This window comes from Pediculus humanus, genomic scaffold, assembly GCF_000006295.1.
Source record: "Pediculus humanus corporis 1103172107594 genomic scaffold, whole genome shotgun sequence".
Lineage (NCBI taxonomy): Eukaryota > Metazoa > Arthropoda > Insecta > Psocodea > Pediculidae > Pediculus > Pediculus humanus.
The window spans coordinates 15,886-22,616 of NW_002987208.1; positions in this window are offsets into that span (position 1 = coordinate 15,886).

Consider the following 6,731-nt stretch of genomic DNA (forward strand, 5'->3'; position numbering starts at 1 on the left):
AAATTAATCGAAATTTTCTTTTTTTTACGTGTTTAGCTTACGGGTTTAAATTTTTTTCACTTTTTTTTTCACTTTTTTTTTCACCTTTTGTTCAGAATTTCATTGTTCGGTAAAAAAAAAAATTTTCTTTTTAACGACCTACTGAACAAAGAAAAGGCATCTTTATTTATTTTTACCTTAAAAAAAAATTAAATTCGATGTGGGGAGGCGGGGGGGGGGGAAAAAAAAATTACTCCGACGACTTGAGTAGTTGTTGTTGTCGTCGAGTAATTTTTTTTTTGTTTATTTTTTTTTTTTTTATAAGTGGAAAAGTGATAAAAATTATTCAAGGATCACGTGATCAGTTTTTCAACGTTCTTAAAAGTTTACAAATAATTTTTTTTCCGCGTGTGTTATCAGGTACGTTTTGTTTTTCTTCCAGCAAAATAATTTACCGTAAGTATTTATTTATCTTTCCCTTTTTTTTAAAAATAATAACAACAATAACAATTTGTTTCTTTTTGTTAAAACTTTTTCTTAAAATATATATTATATTTAATAAAAAAAAAAATTTTATCCGACAGTAATTTTCGTTTACTAAATTAACTCTATTTATAATAATAATAATAATAATAATAATAATAATAATTATTATTATTATTATTATTATTAATTATTATTATTATTATTACTATTATTATTATTATTGTGTGACATGATAAAAGTTTTAATTTTTCAATTTAATTACCTTTTATACATATTACATAAGAAATTTTATTACTTTTTTATTAATATTACTAATGATCGTCGTCGTCGTCTTCGTTGTTTTAAATAAGATTTCTAATTATTATTATTATTACGTCACTTCCTATTATTTGTTACGAAAATTTGATTTTAAAGAATTGTTTTTCTTTTATCATTTTTGCTTTTTGTTTTGTTGTCGTTTGCTGAAAAATTTAGGTAAAGAGTGGTAGAAATTATTTCCAGTTACGGGAGCAGGTTTGAAAAATACCCCCGCCCTTCTCGCGGCCTCCCCACAAACGCACATAGAGACAGAAAATTTTTGTAAACCAAAAAACCGAATATAATCGTAACACAAAGGTTGATGTGGGATGCGGTAAGAAAGGAATTGGAAAATAATTTTGGTTTTCCGGGAGTCAGAACGCCACAATTTATAAGAATATTTTCCTATCGTATGGAAAGTTTTTGGAAAATTTTATAAATACCACAATTGATGCATAAGAATTTGTAATTAAGGAACCGGAAATAGATCTGGAATGAATTCTGGAATACACTGGATAACCTCATAAAAATTTTCTTACCGTGTTTATTATTTTTTATGTTTTTTTTTACCATTTGATGAAGTTTTTTTTAATAGATACAACTTAAAATACGTTTAAGGTTAATAAATAAAAACAAATTTTTAAGGTCAAAGGTCAAATAGGTTAAGAAAAAAAAATTAAAATTCGATCGTTCGTAAAAATAACAAGTTTTAAGCCTGGAATCAAAAAAAAAAAAAAACGCTTTCAAAGTTCGTAACATCCGAAATTCGACTGGAAAAATGTTAATAATAATAATAATAATGATAATGATAATAATAAATTGTAACGATAAATTACTTACAAAGGGGACGAAAAATTAATTTTAAAAAAAATTTTATTGAATGCAAATAAAAAAAGGAAAAAAAAATTTTTTTTGTCTTTCATTTTTATTTTTTTTTGGAATCCATAAAAAATTAATTTAATCAAACAACCGTTTTTTCATTTACAAAAAAAAAAAAAAAACAAACGATACTTTTATTAATACAAACAATAAAAAAAAAAAACATTTTGTACTCATTCGTTTGTCTTTTGTTTGTCGTCAATCGAAAAAGGATGAAATTCAATTTTTTTTTTTTTTTACATCAAACAAATCAAACTCAAAAAATTTTTTTTTTTTTGTAATCGAAAGTGCAAACAAAAAATTATTATTATTATTAAACAAATCTTTTAAATCGAATCCTTTTTAATATCTTAATTAATTAAAAACATTTGATTCGATTCGATAATCGATACGATCGGTTTAATCGATTATTGTGAGTGATTGGTTTTTTATTTTTTTTATTTGACCGTTATTTTTCGATTGATAATAATAATAATAATTAAAAATTTTTAATTTTTAAATGAAGGTTAACAAACGGTTGTTGTTGTTGTGTTGTAGGATTGTGTGCTAATGTCAAAAATTTTATTTGAACGTGAAGGAATTTTGAAAAAAAAAAAAAAAACTTTTTTCGACCTTTTTTCATAAGGTAAATAAAAATTACCTCCTATTTATTTATTAATTGGAAGACACCTGATAATAAACGACTAGTAAAAGGGTTTGTTTTATTTTTATTTACGTTTTTAATTCAGCAATTTTAATTTTAAGGGGGTTGTTTGTCGTCGAAAAAATTTTTTTTTACGTATGCACGATGGAAAAACGCACGTACGTGAAACGCAAAAAAAAAAAAAATTCACAATAAAAAAAAACATTTTGACGCCAGGAGGTTCTTATGATGAAAAGAAAAAACGGAAAATTTTTAATTTCCCAAAAAGTCGATAGATGGCACAAAATTATTTTAAGTTTAATAAAATATAAAAGATGTCGCTATGTAAAATTCCTACTCATGATGATTTTCCTTTTTCAACGGGATTTTCTTTTGTGAAAATTTTTTCCCCCTCAACTGTTTTATCATTTTTAATACTGTTTTATCATAAACTGTTTTAACGTTTTCTTTTTAAATTCCGCCGTTTGAAAAAAACTCCGTCGTATTGTTCATTTAGATTTCAATTTAAATAAAATTTTTATATACCCATCGTTATTATTATTATTATTATTACTATTTTCCATAAACGTTATCATTAGTTAGTATCAGACTTTTCAGAAAATTTTAAATTAACTAATCTCGTTATCGATCCAGGAATTTTTAATTTTTTTTTCGATATCGTCTGCATGTAGTTTTTATTATAGCTTACACCTTTTTGATTTTCCAGATGATTTTTCCACTCTCTCTTATACTGGAATGGAGTCATGGGTTATCGGTACCTTTTGCAAAATATCTTCTGCTTTTCCACGCCGAGTCGATATTAAATTCGAATTTAAATTTTATTAAAAGCAGTTTTACGTTTTCCCCGCGGAAATATTTTCGTAGACAGTTTTTAACCAATCTTAATCCTCTTCCAGTTTCTTTACCATTATTAAGCATTAAAATTAATAATTTACGTTTCTTCTGCTTTTTAATAATAATAATAATAATGACGAAAAAAAAAATTTTGTTCTTTTTAAAAGGGTTTACATATTTAAAATAAAAATTTTGTTGTTACTGCGATGTTGGAATTGGTGGCTGCTACTGCTACTGTTGCGGTTCTTCCTCTCTTATTATTATCATTATTATTATTTAAATTTAAACGAAAGTCAAAACAAAAAAATTTTAATGAGTTTCAATAAGAAAAATAAATATATTAAAAATTTTTAAATAAAATTTAACGATGTAAATTATTTTTTTTGACGAAAGATAATGATTTTCTTTATTATTTAAAATGAAAATCTCAGCGGCAACAGCAAACACAAACATTTTAACAACAGCAAAAAAAAAACGAAAATTGAAATCTTAGAAATTATTGACAAAAAAAAAAAACATTTTTAAATTGAAAAAAATTTTCTTTTAGGAATTTTCCTTCCCCCCTCTTCCCTCCCCTCCCTTTTTTTCCCCCTCGGAAAAAAAATGAATGAATGAAAACGAAATTTTTATGTTATCGCATCGAATCATTCCAGAATTTTTTTTCAACGTGAAGATTTTTTTTCCCCCTCTCCTTTTTTTTTTTTTTTGTAAAAGGAAAAGTTAATAATTATAATAATAATAATAATAATAATAAACTTGTTGTTGTTGTTGTTGATGTTGGAAAGTTTCGTTGTCGCTTTTGCTTGGGGATACAAAATAAAATTTTTTTTTTTTTTTTTAATTAGCATCGTCCTGGAAAAACTTTTTTTTTTGTGAGAGACGCGTAACGTTGTTTTTTGTTTATAAAAAAAAATAAATATATTCCAAAAAAAATTTAACTAGATAACTGGATACCTGGAAAACTGGATAACTGGAAAATTGGATCATATCATGATGCTAATTAAAATTTTTTTACAAAAATATTTTTTTTAAAAATAATTTGAACAAAACTCGAATTTATTTTTGTATTCGATTCGTATGCTGGAAAAAAAAAAAAACTTTTCATTCATATTCGGGACAATTGATAAAAAAAAAAATCCTTATCACGTAAATTTAACCTTAGGTCGTCAACAGCAACAGTTGGACAGAAAAAAAAAAATTTTCCAGTTCAGAAAAAAAAAAAAATTCCAGTTGAGTTTACACAAAAGCACAACCTGTTGATCCATTTTTTCCCCCTTTTTTTTATCAAAACGCTCTAGTTAATTTAAAAAAATTTTTGTAAACTTTTTCATTCATTCATTCATTCATTCATTCATTCATTCTGGGAGTAGAATATTAATTCGTAAATTTTTTTTTTTTTAAATAAATATTTCTCGTTGAAAATCGAGCAAACAGGAAGGAAGATGAGGAAGAAAAAAAAACTCGCGTGCGTGTGCGTGAAAATTTTTCCACGAATTCTGGAAGAGGGGAATCGGGAAAACCGGGATAAAAGATTGAGAAGGGACTCCTCCAAAACAAATAAAAAGAAAAATTTAATTAAGTAAATGAACTCGATATCTAAAATCTTTTAATCTCCGATTTTTCCTAATTCGAAAAAAAAAAATTTTTTTTAAATTTAAATTAATAATTTAAAACACGTTCTTCTCTGAAAAATTTTAAATTGAATTTAATTATATATTTGGTTATTCCCCCCACACTTTCCCCCACTCCCACATTATTATTATTATAATTTAAATAATAAATCACGGTTCGAAAATGGTTTAAATTTTTTTTTTTTTTGGGAGAAAAAATAAAATAAAAATGGAAAATGTCGTCCGTCGATATTATGATAATAACCGATTCGATGGATTTAACCGGAAATTATTATTATTATTATTATTATTTCAATTTATTCATCCGTTCGCTGTCGGTTAAACGAATAACGTTCAAAATCATTCAATAGTTTTAAATTTTATTATTATTATTATTATGAATGAATGAATGTCAAAAAAAAAAGAAAAAAAATTGTTGACGTTTAATAATATTTTGTTTTTCCATATCCCCCCCCACGTCCGACGACTTTCTTCCTCCCTTTCTCATTTCCCAGACACTTCAAAACAATTTAAATATATATTATTATTATTATTATTATTATTATTTTTTTTTTTTTTTCATAAATATTAAAAATTTGATCGAAATTAGAATTTTATTAAAAAAAAAAAAAATTTAAATAAATTTATTGTTAACGAATAATTTTTTTTTTTTTTGGGGGGGGGGGAAAAAGAAAGGGGAGGAAGAGGGGAGGAGAGGGGGAAACGAGGAAAACTTTCTAACCATTTAAAAAAAAAAAAAGAAATAGGTAGGAAAACTAAGGGATTGTATTTCCTTATCCGTTATAATCGTCGGTTGACAAACAATCGAATCCGAAATTCCCGGAAATGATTTCTGTAGCTAAAAAAAAAAAATCGGAAAACTTTCTGGAAAAACAAACATCTTTCCCCGCTTCTCTTCCCATAATCCTTCCAGCCTCCCGAAAAAAAAATTCAGCAGTAGGAAAAAAAAATTGGTTTCGTCATAATCGCAACGCAAATTAATTTAATTATCACCTTCGTAATATTTATGTTATCACCTGTTACGTCGGTTATCAACATTTTAATATTATTATTATCATCATCATTATTATTATTATTAATATAATTTATGTAAAACGGTGCATTTTTAAATTTTTAAATTATAAAAAAAAAATGTAAAAATTAATTAAAGAGAAATTTCTTTTTTAATAAAATGGGCGAACGTAAAAATAAACGGATATTATTAAATAATAATAATAATGATAATAATGATAATAATGATGAAGTAGTGATTTTTTAATTTTTTTTCTAATACCACTTCGGGGTGAATGAAAATTTTTTTTTTTGCAAAAGATTACATTTAACCGGTAATAATTACAGTTGCGTTTAAATTTCACTACATTTTACAATGCGACGTATTTTTACGTAATTTTAATTACAAATAATAATAATAATAATAATGATAATGATAATCAATAATATGATAATTGAAAAAAAAGAGGTGACGTAGATTGTTGGTAGTACAACGTATTACGTAGTACAAAAAAAAAAAAAGAAATTTCATAAGAGGGTGAATTTAAATTAATTTTATTACGTCACAAAAAATTTAGGGTACGTTCAGTAAACGTTAAAAAAAAAAAACGCGCGCGTAAAAATTATTTAAATTTTTTTCCTTTTTTTTTTTACGTAATAGTTTATCATTGTTTTGTTATTGTTTTTGTTTGTTTGTTGTTTGTTGTTGCACGATTTAAATTTTTTTTAACATCGATTTAATTGAAATCACGATGCGAGGGTGGAGATAATAGTTAAGGTACGATAAGAAGAAAAAGAAAAACCGTGATTACACCCACCGCGTTAAAAAAAAAAAAAAATTTTTTTTTTCGCCGGTGTGTTTGTTTTTTTTTTCTACGCCCATCATTGATGATGATGATGATAATTTCAAAATCGGACAGGTGAATAAATAAATAAATAAATAAATTTTTTCTCCAGCGTTATTTAAATTTTTTTTCCAGGCATTCACGTTC